Raw genomic sequence first — 16,923 nt, forward strand, 5'->3', positions numbered from 1 at the left:
AAGAAAGAATGTGTACTATCTGAGCTGGTATTCACCCACTCATTACTGTCTCTCCCAGGGTGTCCTGAGCAGTCCTGGTGTCTGTCTTTGCTTTGAGGACCACGGCAGTTCATAAAGAGGCAGGGTAGGTTTCTACATGGTGTCATTCTGAACTCAAAGGACCAGCAGCCTCATCTGGAGCCTTGTTTAAATGAGACCTTAAGTTACAAGGAATTTTAACGTGTCTAGGTTAAGGGCCTGAGATGTTGCATATCTAACTGGTTCCTGAATAATTCTGGAACATCTGGGTCAGAAACCACATTTGGAAAACACTGTCCTGAATTACATTTGGGAGAATCGGGCTGCAAACGAAAGACAACATGTATGTAAAAAGTTCACCATCAAGCTTGTTAGTGGGGCTTGGAGCTGGCAGTTTCATTGAATCGACCTGAAGAGGCAAAGAAGTGACGTAAAGAAATAAACGAAAGTCTGAGAAGGACAATGTAGCTCCGGAAGGTTTTAGTTCTTTAGAAGCAAATGATGTTTAAAATGAAAAAAAAATAGTAATAATCAGAAGACATAGACCTCCCAAGGTTCACACCATGACTTAAGAATGTCTAGTTAAATTTTACCTTTAAGAGAGTAAGTAGATACAACCATCTTTGGAGTCCAGCCTGTATTAATTTGTGTGAGTCACAACTGTTATTTCTTGTCATGTGGCAGGTGCTATGGAGAACGAACATATAATAGACCCAACAACCCTGGGCCTAGGTCCTTGGGCTCTGGCATTTTGTTTAAGTAACCCAGAACTTATTTCTCTAGATCTCAGTTTCATCCTGTTTAAAGCAGGGCATTGCACCTCGTCTTCCTCCAAGCTCAATTCTTTTGGAATGGCATCTTTCTTTGGATGGATTTATTAAAGCCATATGCCTCCAAAGATAATGTTCCTCTTAGCATAAGGAGGATATGGTTTGATTGTAAGCTCAGCATGTGGGGGCTCAACCTTCAGTGAAGGGCCTATTAATTCACACATATGTGCACTTCCCTGCTACATTCTACAAGAAACACACTGGGAAATCTAAGAGATCCTGAATCTTTCAAGGTAGATATCCAGCATCACTAGGTTGCAAGCTGAAGAATAAAATATCTGGCACAGTTTTTAAAAAGCCATCGATGGTAATGAAATGAGAAACTCAGTCAGTGTTATTAAGGGTAATTATAGTAACATGTAGAAAGAAAACAACATCTGTGGTTTGCCTGATTAATAGCTTAATGTATTAGCCCATGTATTAATGGAAAAACACTCCACATGCATTCAGACTACATTTGCAAGTTCTGGAAACAGAGAGGCAGGGGAGAAGTAAGAAACAGGTGCCAGATTGCGACTGCAAGTCAATCCAATTTGACTCCTGTGGTCAGAATTATACAGCCAGTGTGGAAAGTGACATCTCCTTACATCCATTTCTAGAGATGTAGCTTTCAGCTCCTCAATGATTCCTTTCAAACCTAACCCTTCACCTAGTACTTTAGAGATGCAGTCCTTACCATCCTAGTGGCACACCAAAGAAGATCTGGGTCGAAGGTGATTATAAGAGAGACCTACCTATGTGCACAGAGCTTGTCCCGGAGGACACAGCTAACACATTATTATTATTATTATTATTATTATTATTATTATTATTATTAAACAGCTTTTTTCCCTTTGAACTTAGGGGAAAGCCAGATCCCAGCTATCATTTGGGAACTCTGCAGGGTGCCAGTTTCCCAGTTTATCTTGAGGAAATTGGGAAGACATATAGAAATCTCATTCTTTTCCTCCAAGCTGTCTTTTCTTTCTATTTGAGAACAAGGCTCTAATTCCATCTGCTTCTGCAGGCTACACCGGATGAATGCAGGATATATTATTTATCATAAAACATGCTCGGGCACATCCAAGCTGCAAGCTCTGTCACGCAAGGAAGTAACATTTGCCTTCAGCTTATCATAATGAAATCAATTGCAGAAAAAAATTACAATGTTCTATCAGAGAAAGGATGTGGATTGTGTGCCCAGCAACCCAAATGAAATTTCTAACACGGCGCTAAAAAGTAGTCATACCACGGGTCTGACTCAGAATTCAGAATCCATGATGCTAAGAGGCAGTTATCCGTGAAGGCAGGGGGCTTTTACTTACCCAGCAAAGCTGATTGTCCTTACGGAGCAGACTCCATTAGAAGCTATGGAAAACGGTCCTTGGGAGTGGTGTCGTTTTTGCCAAAAAGTTTTTCTCTTTTCTATGGCATCTTTCATCTCTCTGATAATGTGAAGGCAAGGCCTTAAGCTAACAGCAATTTGGTAACTCAGAGGAGAGGCACAGGAAAGAAATAATCACAGCCAACGCAACAAAAGGCAACAAGGAGCTGCCTTACCAGGCCCAGGAGTGAAGAGAGAAGAATGGCAAGCCTGTGAGTGTGGGGCCTGGGCCAGAACAGTGAAGGCTGTGTTCTCCTTTCAGCTCCACATGGAGAGTAGCATCACTGTTAGATGTGGCTCTTGCATTCATTTCTCCTTTCTGTCAATCAATGAGCCAGCCATATAGAAATTCATAAGGGGTTTCATTCTCTATGCATGGTACAAAAATGACTTTGCCCATTATGTGTGGAGCATGTAGTTAAGTGTGGGGCAATTATAACCTAGTTGTTCTCATTTGGGGGCCTGGAATGGAATTCAGTTGCTGGGTTTCAAGAGCTCTTAAGGAAAAAAAAAAGACTCTTAACGGTGACTTTTATGTGTGTGTGGGTGATGAATTTGCTCTCAAAGCTTCAGAAGTGTCATTCTGCAGTCATCGTAGTTCCTACTGATTACTGTCTGATTATGTCAAATATGAAGACAGAGACCAATATATCATACCTCAGACATACAAAAAAATCAGGATTATTTATGGGCTTACTGATAGTTTCAATTCATGTATAATCCTTTTGCTGAGTTGCTTATAACCAAACCAAATGGGGTAAATGTCAGAAGTCAATTGTTGTAATGATGGGTAGCTATATATGGACCCATAAACCATAGACAAAGTAGAACAGGCAACAAGCCTATCTTGGAGATAACAAGAGGAGTTTGGGACTTAGAAGAAAGATACAGAAGGAAACAAACATACTGTCTGATGCCTTAATTGCTGAGGAGCTCGTTAGTTCTTATATCAACTTAATGCAACCTAGAGTCATCTGGGAAGAGGGAACCCAATTGAGAAATTACCTAGATCACATTGGCCTGTGATCATTTCTATGAGAGATTGTCTTGACTGATGATTAACATAGGTGGACACAGCCCACTGTGGGTAGCATCATTCTTAGGCAGGTCTAAGCAGTGTCAAAAGCTAGCCAAGTATATGCCAGTGAACAAGTGAGTCAGTAAGTAGTGTCCCTCCATCAGTTTCTACATCAGTTCCGGCCTGAGTTTCTGTCCTGACTTCCCTCAATGATAGACTGGAACTTGAAGTATAGGTCAAATAGAACCTTTCCTCTGAGTTGCTAAGTTTAATGATGGTGTTTATCATAGCAACACAGAGAGAAGTAGAACAGCTGGGTTAGTAATTGTGAACTTTATATGTAGTTATGTGTCTTTCCAGATAACAATGTAGAAATCTGGACATAGAAATTTAGCAAAGGAAAAACAGCTTCTAAAATTCAAATAGCTGTAAAATACAGACTAGAAAGCTTTAAGAGCATACAATCTACCCAATCACTCAGAGTCTGGAATTTTTAAGAGGATCTTGGCACTTTTCAGTTCACCATTTATAAAATATGAGTGCCTTTGAAGCTTCTCTTCTCTCAGAGTCCCCTGGCTCCTAGGCACAATGTGACTAGGTACCACAGTCTGTTTATATTGTTGAATATTTAATACCATAAAGTATCTGAAGGTCATCTAATGATCTGGTACTTTCTTCTACCCGAGGAGGGACGTTAGAAATTGGGGAGGTGGATAAGTCTACTAACAGCCACATAGGAAATTGTCAGCAAACGCAACTTCAAGGCACAGGGCATCCTTCCTCCACAAAGCATGAATTGATCCAAAATGTTGGTAGTTCTGAGGCTGAGACACCTACTTAAAATATATCCTAAATTCCTAAGGTGATGGAAAAGGACATGCACACCTGGTTTATTGAGTAAGTGACATAAGTTTATGGTCATTTCCCAAGCTAATTGTGGCTCTTTATCCAGATGGATGATGAGCAAACTTAAAGAGGCAATGTGAAGTCTCAGTATAGGCCTATTCCAATTAATTTAATTTGTTAAATAATTTTTGCAAGTAGTGATAAAGTAAGAATAAAAAAATCTTCATACTATACAGTATTTATGGTCATAGAAATGGTTAACCAAAACCAACAGCAACTGCAGAATACTTTAGCATATGATGAATTTCTTGGTCTTTTGCCATTTATTAATTTATGTAAAAGTCTATGTTCCTATACCAGATGTTACACAAGGTTACTGACCTATTGACATGTTTTGCTTAATTGGCACAGGCTTCAATTTTAAATTAATTGGGAGTGCTTAGATGTTGGGAGATTTCTCATTATAATGCAGGCTCACATATTTTATGGAACAAGGCCCCAAATGCCAAAAACAGGAGCCTAGTCTCACAAATTAAGAGCTTGCTACTATTGGATAACAAAAATCACTGTGGGCAGGACCTAGTTATCCTCACCTGACCTGCTCCATAGGCTAGGCTACATTTTCTGCCATTGTATTGCAGCTTCTGGATGGCAAGATTGTGTTCTGTCCTAATTTGCTTTCTGTTACTGTGAAAAAAAAAATGAGCAAAATCAACCTGGGCCAGAAAGAGCTTCTTTTATTGTCCAACCCCCAAGATACAATCCATTCATCACGAAAGTGAAGACAGGAACCTAGAAGCAGAAAATGAACCAGAGACCTTGAAGGGATGCTGCTTACTGGATACTTTCCATGGCTTCTTCAGCTTGTTGACTTAAACAACCCAGAATGCCCTGTCCAGTGATGGTATCTCCCACCTCGGGCTGGACTATCCTTCTCCTATCAATCATTAATCAAGAATGTACTTATAGATATGCCTACATATTTGATTGATGGATTCCTCAATCAAAGCTCCCTCTTCCCAGGTGACTTCAGTTTGTATCAAGATGACCAAAGCTTACTAGCACATGCTAAATCCTGTGCTGACCAGTATAATGTGATATAATGATGATATCTGTCAGAAAGCCATCTGAAACTTCGTTCAAATTAATTTTTTATCAAATCAAGTCTATACCAGATTTTACCCACATTTAAAAAAAATTCACCATCTTGGTCTTCCTGTGACTTTCTTCTCTTCAAAATTTTAGCCAAAAGGAGTCTGATAAGGAGGAAGCTGATGACACCACTTCTGCCTTTGGATAGAGTACCACAAAAGTTTTTTCTACCCATCCTATCAGTCTGTTCATTTTCAGAATGTAAAACCATGAATCAAATATCCCCAAATAAATATTTTACCTATTGTGTATGTAAATTATCATGAGTAACTTACTAGCATTTGCATAAAGTAAGTTTCAGAATAAAAATACTGAATACTGATATGGAATGTGTTTATAGTCAAAATTCAAATGTGTATTTTCTAGAGTCAGGTCACATCGTTAGGAGACCTAGCAAAGGAGCTTGGGATTCCTTGAGTAACGATTTGCTCAAATTAATGCACGAGGGGAAAGAGATTAATTGTGATATTCATAAAGTATGGACAAGGTTGTGCATTGTTTATGCTATGAAGTAGATGACATCTATAATGATTAATGTCACATGTAAGGAGAATTAATGAGCTGTTGGGAATATATTCGTTCTATTTATATAGGTCAGTGGTTCTCAAATGATTTTGTGAATTGGTGATCTTTTATATTCTTCAAAATTATTTAGGACTCAAAAATGAGTTGTTTATATAGATTGCATAACTATATTTTCTTGTAGAGAGACTTAAAGTTAGAAATTTTAAAGTAATAATTTTTATTTATTTTAAAATGACAACATATCTACTTTATACTAATATATGTGGCACATTTTAATCATATATAAATATTTCATGTAACAAAAAATAAACAAGAATTTATAAATAATATCTTTTTTGTTAGGATAGACATTTGCTGGATTCTCATATCTGCTTATATATTTTATCCATTGTATTGTTATATTACTGTGGTTGGCCTATGAAGGAAAATCTAGCCTCATACATTGTTTGAAAGGTTTCGACCTATAGACTTTTTAAAAAGGTTTGGAGATATTAAGGTGTAGTTGGCAAGATTATAATTTTGGGTATTTAACTGAACGTCAACCTAGATGTTGTGAAGGTGTTTTGTAGTTGTGATAAAAGTCACTAATAGTTAAAGATCATTTGACTTGGGGGCTGTAAGCTGGCTCAGCAGTTAAGAGTGCCAGATGTTGTTGAAGACCTGCATTTGGTTTCTACCACCCATGTACGGTGGCACAAAACTGTATGTAATTCTGGCTCCAGAGGATATGACATCCCCCTCATACTTAAAATAAGTAGAAAAGAAAAAGATCAATTGTCTTTAAATCAGAAAGATAATCCTGATATTCTGGCTGGGTTTGACTCAGTGGCTTGATGGTACTTTTCCTCATAGCCTTTCCAGGGACTTCATACTTGCCTAGCCAGCCCCCTACAACTACGTAAGCTAGTTTTCCACAAAAGATCTCTAAACATTTATCTCCAACTGTGCCTAGTTTTCTGGTTGAACTCTCAAAGATACAAGGACCTTTTGGGTTCCTTGAGTCTCACTTTAAGAGCCACTTTACGGTATACAGTTTAAGGTAGACAGTTATATTTTGTACAGCCTTTCTTGTTACTTATTTAAATGGTCAAACCCAGTCATTATATAAAGCCAGTAGGAATAGAGATTGTCACTTTTCTTCTCAGAGAGATCATTTAGCAAAAGGCAAACATTCACCTGCAGTTTCTTAATTTTGGTCCTGAAGTTCTCTTTCCCTCTTCCACACTTTTAGTACTCTCACCCTGATTGGCTTTAACAATCTGTGCATATTTAAATGTGAAGATAAGTGGATCTAAGTGGCAATGACAGAAAATACCAAGATGAACTAGGGTATGGTTACTAGTTTAAAGTGCTGAAGTATTTCACTCCAGGGCCCATCACATATGTGTTTGTATTTGCACCTAAGAGAAGCCAATTCCCTTTGAAAAGTAGATATTTTAGCTGTATCTTTTTCAGGGATCATAGATACTATAGGAATATAAACGAAAAAAAATGAAAAATCCTTTGTACATAATGTTCTATTTATTGAATCAAAGTTTTCAAGTTGAATTGTCTAGGTAGATGAGTGGATGTCTTAGTTACTTTTCTGTTGCTGTGAAGAGACACCAAGAAGAAGAGATGACCAAGGCAAGTTATAAAAGAAAGCATTTAATTAGGTGCTGGCTTATGTTTTTAGAGGGTTATTGGTCCATGATCATCATGGCAGGCCAGAATAGTGCCAGAGCAGTAGCTGAAAGATTTATATCCTGACACATGGGCGATGTCAGCAGCAGCAGCAGCAGCAGTAACGTGTGTGTGTGTGTGTGTGTGTGTGTGTGTGTGTGTGTGTGGAGAGAGAGAGAGAGAGAGAGAGAGCGAGAGAGAGAGAGAGAGACAGACAGACAGACATAGACACAGACATGGACAGAGACACAGAGACAGAGAGAGACAGAGAGACAGAGAGGCAGAGACAAAGTGTGCTGGAGTAATAGCAGTAGCTGAGAGCTTTGTATCCTTATCCACAGGCAGCAGGCAGATAGATAGATAGATAGATAGATAGATAGATAGATAGAAAGACAGATAGATGGATGGATAGGTGGATAGGTAGATATGTAGGTAGATGGATGGATGGATAGATAGATAGATAGATAGATAGATAGATAGATGGAGGGAGGGAGGGAGGGAGGGAGGGAGGGAGGGAGGGAGAGAGAGGGAGAGACTAGGCTTGCCATGGGCTTTTTGAAACCTAAAACCAGTGACTCACCTGCTTCAGCAAGCAGTTCCCAAATAGTTCTATATCCCAGACAGTTCTACTCCTGGTGACTAAGTATTCAAATATATGAGCCAATGGAGGTTATTTTCATTCATAATAAATTTTCTAGTTGTCCAGGCCTTATAGCTGCTTCACATGAACAAATTTCACATGTTTGTAAGGTGAATGATTGGGATAAAGGAAGAATGATATCCAGAAACAGAGAGAAGTACTTTTCATTTAGAAGTAAAAGCTTTATATTAGCTAGATATGCTAACTAGGATGGTGAGTAGTTTATGCTTTGTGATGGCTAATCTACATTAACAATTTGACTGGATATGGATTTACCTAGGAGACACACCTCTAGGCTTGTCTATGAGAGTGATTCCAGGGAGGTTCAGCTGAGAAGGGAAGAACTTCTCTGAATGTGGGCAGCAGCATCTCACAGACTGGATTCCCTGAGCAAATAAAAAGATAGGAAGAAAGAAGCTGGGTACCACTGATTACCTTTCTCTATTTCCTGAGGTGAGATTTGACATGAGCACCCTCCTGTTACCATATGCTTTCAGTGACACATCTTCCCTACTAGGTTGGATGGTACCCTCAAATTATGAGCTTAAACATTTTTTTCCTTATCTTGCTTTTGTAAGGTATTTTGTCATGGCAACGAGGAAAGTAATGAGAGCCTGGAGTATAGGCACATACCTTTAACCCCAGCACTCTGGAGCCAGAGACAGGTGGATCTCTAAGTTTAAGGTCAGTTTGCTCTACTGAGAAAATTAACCAATAAACAATTCTAAACCTTTTAAGTTATAAATCACCATGAATCAATAGGGTTAAAGTGATGGATGTGGACACAAAGAAGATGATGAAAGATTGCCTCAGAATTCATGTGAGCAACTGTTAGCATACTGTTGATTAAGAAGAATCTGTTCCAGAAAGATTAAGTAATTTGTTTGAGGTTACAAGTCAGTGTCACATTCGAGACTATCTTATAACTTTTAATCAGTGAGCTTCCTACTGCTCCATTGAGGTCAACATTCCTTTTGAATTTCTGTTCAACTGACTCCCACCTAACTCAAATAACTTAAGCAAAAGAGGTAATTCATTGTTTTAGAAAAAATGATTCAGCTCTCCAAAGACCCATTATACCATTACTAACTCTTTCCTTGAATGTTATAGGAAGAATAATTCCATATGGAAAGGCAGCTAAGGCTTTGCTGCCTCTAGAAATGTATACAGACTTGAAGTGGAAATTTAAGGGTTCTGTGGAAAGTCAGTTGTGTTGTATGGTGTTTTGCTGGGGCTAACACATGAAGGAGTGTTTTCTTTAAGAGGACACGTGAAAGACTAAGGCAGACTCATTAAGGAACATTCCACTGAAGCAGATACAGGAGAAAGGATGTTCTGCTAAAGCAAGCCTGTGGAGAACACATGATGTTTGGAGGGTATAAATAGGACTCCATGGACTGTGAAGGAGGCTGGGCTAGGCTTGCTTATAGATCTAGGTGTGCAATGCTTGTTGGTCTTGTGTCTTCACTGATCTTCACTTCCCTGAGAGAGGCACAGCTTCTCTTGGAGTTTCTCCCTGGCCCCTCCTGCTGACTTGTGCCTAGGCTGAAGCCTGGCTGTCTCTGCTAGGTAGTGCCACCACTGCTGATTCATGTTTGCTATCCCAATTCTACCAAACTGGACTGCTGGTACATCCATGAAGTGTTTGCAAGTCGATTGAGCTGCTGCTTCTGACCTGTGTACTGAACTCCCAATTTCCAGACAAATAGATGGAAGTTGTTCCAAAGAACCATTTCTAAACAGGTCTACTCCCCACCCTCACCCCTGTATCCTTTCTTTCCCACTACCTCTGGTGGGTGCTGGGCTAGCAGGGAGGTTAAAGCATTTAGGAACCATCATTAAAAATAGGTTTGAAAAAAAATTAAAGTTACAAAGAATCAGCCTAGAAGTCTTAGTAGAAATGCTAAAGTTCCAAAGAAAAATGGAGTCATTCAGTTTGGGCAGGATGCTTGTCCCTGGAGCAAACACTGTTACCACAAGGTGGGGATTAATTTGGACATGCCAGGTGATGTGAGCAGCCCAATGTTGGAGCCAGCATTTTCCACTACAAGGAGTGTGCACCTCCCAAGAAAAGAGTATTTTCTCATCAGAAGGCCAAAAATTCTAGACAGATACAGACTTAGAATATTATAATTCCATCGTAAAATGCACCTTTGGAAGCAGAAGAAAATGCAACAGAAGAAAATATATAAGAACAGAATCTTTCCAAGGAGGGGAATCTAAACCGGGGGGGAGGGGGGGGGGGAAATGTTGCTTTTCTTCTAAATTACTCAGGTCGGCATTTACAATTTTTAAAAAGCGACAAATTCCTAGATAGAGAAAATAAGCTTGATTCATTATGGCCTACATCAAATCAAAGTCTTAGGCATAAGAAATATCTTACATTCTTAGAACACACCTGGTATTCTGAAAGCAGTTCATGTGATTTATGCATGAAGACTGCTCGTGTGATTCATGCTAAGCCTACTGCCATTGCCTTTTAGGATCCCAGACCCAAGCCTATAATGACCAATCAATCAAGTGTTATTTTATGAAGCTGCAATTAGCAGTGAAAATAGTATTCACTCTTCCCCAAATTGCATAGCATTGCTCCTTGTGATTGTATAGCGTATATTTCCCACCTCCTAAAACTTCAGTTGGACTGGTATTTTCTGAGTTCTTCTTAAACTTCAGTTCACTTGGAATTTCATGATGTAGCTAGAAGTATTAAAGAATCCAGCAAATTTAGGTTTCTACAAGGTCATCTTGAAAACAAAAAAAAGAACCATTTATATGCAGCACAGATTCTCACTTAAATTGCAACCTCAGAAGTATTGTAAAGAAACAGCAGTAGTGATTCTGGATTTTATAAACCTTATCAAGGCCAAGAAGACAATAGAAAGTTGGGGTTAGGAGGTATGGTTTGCTTACACAATCATCAGTTCTAATACTGACTTCTTAGTACCTGTGTGAACAGGCAATTTAATTCAGTTTCACAAACTTTCTGACTTCAACTGTAATATGGGGATGCCATCAGTAATGAATTCATTAATAATTTTAATGTCCTTACAGTTTTAATAAGGTAATTTTTAGATAGGGGATGAAATAAAGAAATAAAAGAAATAGCACCTATTGTCATTCCTGGAATACATTAGGTGACAAAGAAATTAATGGGTTTGAGTGAATCTTTTATATTTTTTTCAAAGAGCTTTTCCAAGTCTTTCATTCTCTTCCATTCTTCTATGTGGAATTCTTCATAATCACAAACAAATAGATTTAATTCTTTATCATAAGTTAATTTAAACATAAGCTATTACATTAGAAGTTTCTTCATCTTGATGGTAAGCAAGTTCTGAATTATTTATACCTTGATTTTGTTTGCTCTTTCTAGGACCACCATAGATTTGCTGTAAGTAGTCAGTGGATGTCAGTGAGTGGATTATCTATAGAAAAGGAATTTTCTTTTCTTGTCACGTCTTATAAGCCAAACTAGATAGTATGATATAAGATAGCAATAGACCCACATGCCAAGAATATTGATGGGTATGAGAATGAAACAAATCATGCCCTTTTGTAAAGATGTGTTATTGCCTCATTAATTTCAAATCTTATGTGTTTATTCTCACACATGTACACATAGCCTGTACTTTATCAATTTTTTTACTACTCTTCTCTACTCTAGACAGTATCAGAGAAAAAGGCAATACAATAAATGTTTTCTTATAGCTTTGGAATCTACAATTGAATGTCCCCTTTGGTACTAGGTTTAGAGAGAGATTTAGCAGAGGGTCCCCTCCAGTGTGTGACTAGAACCAGTCAGTGCATGTGAAATATCTCCTGGTAATCTGTTCCAAGAACTGAAGGCCTTTGCTGCCACAACATGACAATTTCAATAGATTGAGGCATTTGATTCACCCACTAAACATTTTCCTTTATGCCACATCTACCTATTCTTGCTGTCATCTCATTGTTTCTCTGGGTTGTCATCTTCACTTTACTATCTGTGTGGCATGAGGATTTGGTCATAACTAATTTCTAGCATGATCCTTGGTCTTGGTACCTGTGTTGCATCTTGTTGCTGTGGTATTAGTCATGTTGGCTAAGTTCTTCCCATTTATGCCCACAAATGGCTCTTACCTCAGTGGCACATTGTAAACTAAACTGAGCAAAACCCTACAGGATGGCAGCCTCATTCTGGTTCATGATGGATTAATGCTCTACTATCCTTGAGATTATGTTTTCTGAGAAATTCTTTTGGATGGATACCTTCAATTATTTTCCTAAGAGTCAAGGTTCAAATTATCATACATTCTCACTTTTTTCATATTCTCATAATTCTGAATTTTTTATTTACCTGTGTCTTTAAGGAAATATTTTTTTTTAAAAAAAATCCTGATAATGTTCTTATCAGTTCTATAGTGCAATGTAGTGACTGATAGCATCTAAAGCTCTAGGTCCATGGTAGGATTGCATTGCATCTAGGTAGTTCTCATCGGTAATTCATAATGAGGCTCCATATTTTGCTGTTCACATGCTATTGAACAGAACAAAAGAGTTACATCTCTAGGAACTGTGAAAATGAAACATATTCCAAGAATCATGGAATCACATGGTCCAGAAAGCAATAGGCCTTGATTTCGGTTCTATCTTGCCTACAAATCTCCACATAAAAACAAACACACAACAGCATTTTATTCTCCAGAGAAGCCATAATGGAGTGGGGTGATGGTAATTTTTTCTTAAAATAAAAAAAATATACAAAAATAAAGGAATCCATTCTTCCTTAATTTTTCCCTATAAATTCTGCCTTGAAGATATTGAACAGTTGGTTATTATCTCAAGGAAAATCCAACAGCCTGTTTTATCCATTTAATATTTTCTTTCTCATTTAATTTGAAAAGTAAACAATGCTACAAGGTTCAGAATGAGGCTTTAGGCAGTTTCTCCCATCTGCATTCTAGGATTCACTTGATGAAAAGATTACTGTTTGTGATCATCTTATGGAAAAATACATCACTTATTTTCCAGTAAGAATCATATTTTAAGTAGATGAATATATTATTAAAATGATTTTATATTGCAAAATGAAAAAGATAGTCTTAATTCTTTGCTTCTTTATGAAAAAAACCATATTTCTGGAAGTCAGATGTGAGATTATCACAAACCCATTTGGCACTGGCTTATTGTTCTTAAGAAGTCAACTATATATTACTACTCAAAATTTGGGGGATGAAAATGGCCTGCTAGGAAAACCATGAACTGGCAACTACTGGTATTCATTGAGGTTACATATGAGGCTTGGCCCTGATGTTCTTATAACACTTGTTGGGGGGGGGGGACTATATCTATGCAGATTAATATAACCAAGATTTAGGGTTCTTAATAGTGGATGGATCCAATGACATATTATCATACATACAAACTATAGTTCTTCACTTGCAACTATTACAGAAGGAAGTCAAAGATTTCCTTTAACAGTTAATATTTTTATAAATGGAATTGATTCAGATAGACCAGATTTTAATTTTCATCTCTTTAAGTGTTTATTAGGTCTTGGAAAGATACTATATCTCTCAGTTTTACTTTATTTCCAAGATAAGCACAGTATCTAGTATCTAGTTTATGCAGATTTATACAAATTACATGAATGTAGTATATATGACGTTATATATGTACATATAGATATATATGTAAACCTGGTGTGATAAATAATCTAATAGTAGTTGCAGCTATTCTGTCTAACTCAACCATAAACTCAGACATCATATATAACAGTTTTCATTTTTCCATCAGTATGAGAATGAATAGCACAATTCTCTTCTTAAGCTACTATAATTTCTCACCTTATTCCAATGTCATTTGGTTAAAAAAGGTGAATATATAAAAATAGCATAAATGCCTACTCTGCAGATATAGTATGCATGAGACAGAGCTAGTCATTTGATTTTTTTCCACTGGGGGAAAATGTGTCAAGTGTCCACTCAAGAAAATCTCCCTGTTTAAAAATTTCCCTATACTTCTAGTTTCTAGTTCTGTGTCTCATAAACTTTGGAAGCTGACATTCCATCCTGATGATAAAATCCTAAATAAACTAAATATCTATGGACCAAAATCCCTCAGCAAAGTATTATCAAATAAAACCTAATGGTGTGTAAAAAAATCACACACCATGATCAAGTGAGATTTATTATCTGTTATGCAAGAAGAGTTATGCACTTGAAAATCAGCTATCCATCTCATCAATAGGTTAGAGAAGAGAAAGAATGACATAATTATAAATAGGTGTGGCAAAAGCACTTAACAGAATCCCACCACCATTCAAGGTCCTTTAAAGGACTGACAGTAAACCAGGATTAAAGGGAACTATTTCAATTTATTAAATATATACAAATTTTATACCTTATGTAGGTAAGTCTATAAAACAACATTTTCGTTTCACTGATTTAGAACAAAGTAAGAAAGGCATCTTTCACAAATAATTTTTCAGGATTTTTCTGGGTCGCCAATTTAAGTTCAACTTCTTTGATGTATAGCTGTAATGAACAAGTAACAAAAAAGTAGCCATTTGTAGTTAAGTATCCTTAAAAACGAAATATAAATAATTTCAACTGAAAAATGAAACTTATCTGTATATGAAAAATGACAGAACTCTGATTAAGTAAAAAATAAAAAACTAAGAGAATGGAAAGATGTTTCATGTTCATGGATAGGAAATGTTACATTTAAGCAAAGAATAGAGAAAACTAAAAGTTCTGAGTATAATATAAGAATAGTAGGCTTTCCTGAAGGTTAAAGAGTCAAGATAAATAACAATAGTCTTTACTTACATGAGACATTACAACTGGGAACAGAAGAATTAGACAGCTGAGAGCTCTGGTAAGTAACAGAAGACTCTATGAACTGGTCACCACATGGCTTGGTCTGTAGTCAGTGAAACTATCCAAGGAAGTGTTTGCTCTATAGACACAGACAGACACCATGGGCACAAGCTGTAGAATGATGGATCAGACTTCAGAGATGCAACACATTATGAGGGTGATGCAAAGCCAACACGAACTATAGAGACACAGGCTTATGTGTGATGTAAAGAAGTGTGAAGTTGAGATCATTCAGGGCCTCCTGGACAGTCTCAAGCAGGAGACATCCACTACTGCAAATGACAATGGAGGACCTGAGAGGTATGCTGCTGCACTCCACCCAGCTGTGTCAAATCATACTAAAGACGTGTGTACTGGCTTCATCTGAAGTTATGAAGAGACTACTGAAGTAGACGTCCACACAAGTAGGTCCTGAGAGGATGACTTTTTCCAGGGGAAAAGGCAAACAAGAGCAGAGCAAGTGTGACACCGGGGCACAGCAACAGGTGGAAATGTCCGCAAAGCAACTTTCCATGAAGATATCTGGGAACAACCCAAGGAAGGCCTGACACCTGCTGGTGATGGAGAAGAAATGGAATCCAATGGGCAAGATAGGACTGTCTCAACTGAGACAGTGTAAAAGTCTGGCTTTACAGAGTTGAACTGGAGCATCAGATTGCCCTTTCCTTGTCAGTGCAGTTAGCATAGCTTACTAGGCAAAACATCACGTGGAGAGAATCACGAAGCCATCCCTCCAAGGAAGGGACACTGAATATATTGTCTAATTTTTTTCTGTTATTACATCTTTGCCTTAAAAACTTTAAAAATTTGCATGTGAATTTTACCAAATAGGGAGGTTTAGGCAATATTGTCTCTTGGTGGTCTAGCTATGTTTTATAGAAGACAAAAACATTTTCCATACCCACGACTGGAATTAAAGGCATGTGCTAACACCCTGTAAACAAAAAATAAACAAACAAATGAAAGAGCTAAAAGGCCCCAAAGCTTTACTCTTGCAAAAAATATCTCTTCAATGTTGAGATTTTGGTTTTATATCACTAAATGATTTTTATGATTTTTACTATGTCGCCACACCCATTTCATTGAGTACTCCATACTATGCTTCCTGTTAGAGTTCATCTACTTTCCATCTCATCTCTACTCTGCTTTCCTCTTTTTTTAACCCCAATTTTATTTTAATTTCTTAATTAACATGTGTCATATGAGGATTCTCACAACATCTCTACTTCCATGTTTTATCTAATATTTCTCTACTAAGACAATTTTCTTTCCAGTCTTGGCCTTAGAACCCAATCTGTTAGATCCCATAACACCATTCAGATTTCTTTATCCCTTGGTAGTAATTGAAGTTTAAGGGAATTATTATGATATTTGCATAGCGGTCTTATAAAGCAGTTAATATTCAATTCTTGGAATGTCATTGGGGAAATCATGCCCAGGTCGATGCACATGAGGGTTAGCTAATAAATTATATTACCAGTCCACACTAGAGGAATTATCCATTTGCTATACTGAAATCTAGTTTCATGTGAATATTGTAAATACTTCAAATGAAAGATGATGTCCCTGGTATGTGTGTGTGTGAGTGTGCGCATGCATATATATATATACATATGTGTATATATATGTATATGTATATATATATGTATATACACACATATGTGTGTATATATATATACTTAGCACTTTCTCCAGATCATGAATCCTTCTTCTCTATCATATATTGCTTTTCTTATGTCAGGCTGGCATTTATTTGTATTATCTTTGGATACATTTAGTTGATTTATATTCTATTTGATTTCGTTAAAGCTCATGGCAAGTATTCTTTTGAATTCTTCATCTAAAATTCTATCTAATTCACTCTCATTGGGATCTGCTACTCTTGAGGGAGTGACACTTTTTATTTCTCATATGTCTTGAATTTCTGCTTTGGCATTTGTATTGCAATATTATTTCAGTGGATATATATATGTGTGCATATATACACATATATATGTGTGCATATATGCACA

General features: G+C 37.2%; 1 protein-coding gene and 1 long non-coding RNA gene across 3 annotated transcripts in view; one reads left to right on the forward strand and one right to left on the reverse strand.

Annotated features, from left to right (window-relative positions):
• The window catches only part of Atp10b (ATPase phospholipid transporting 10B (putative)), a 281,854-nt gene that overhangs the window by 214,217 nt on the left and 50,714 nt on the right, over positions 1-16,923 (reverse strand). The window contains exon 1 of one of the 2 annotated variants that reach the window (XM_076937027.1): positions 2,153-2,389. The exons of the other annotated variant lie outside the window; for it this stretch is intronic. The gene's annotated coding sequence lies outside the window, so the exon portion shown is untranslated. Of the gene's footprint in view, positions 1-2,152; positions 2,390-16,923 lie in introns of those variants that run through there. 2 annotated transcript variants of the gene reach the window in all.
• LOC143442832 (uncharacterized) overlaps positions 1-16,923 on the forward strand; it is a 139,080-nt gene that overhangs the window by 104,551 nt on the left and 17,606 nt on the right. The gene's annotated exons all lie outside the window — the stretch shown is intronic.

The sequence above is a fragment of the Arvicanthis niloticus genome, chromosome 6, assembly GCF_011762505.2.
Source record: "Arvicanthis niloticus isolate mArvNil1 chromosome 6, mArvNil1.pat.X, whole genome shotgun sequence".
Taxonomy (NCBI): Eukaryota; Metazoa; Chordata; class Mammalia; order Rodentia; family Muridae; genus Arvicanthis; species Arvicanthis niloticus.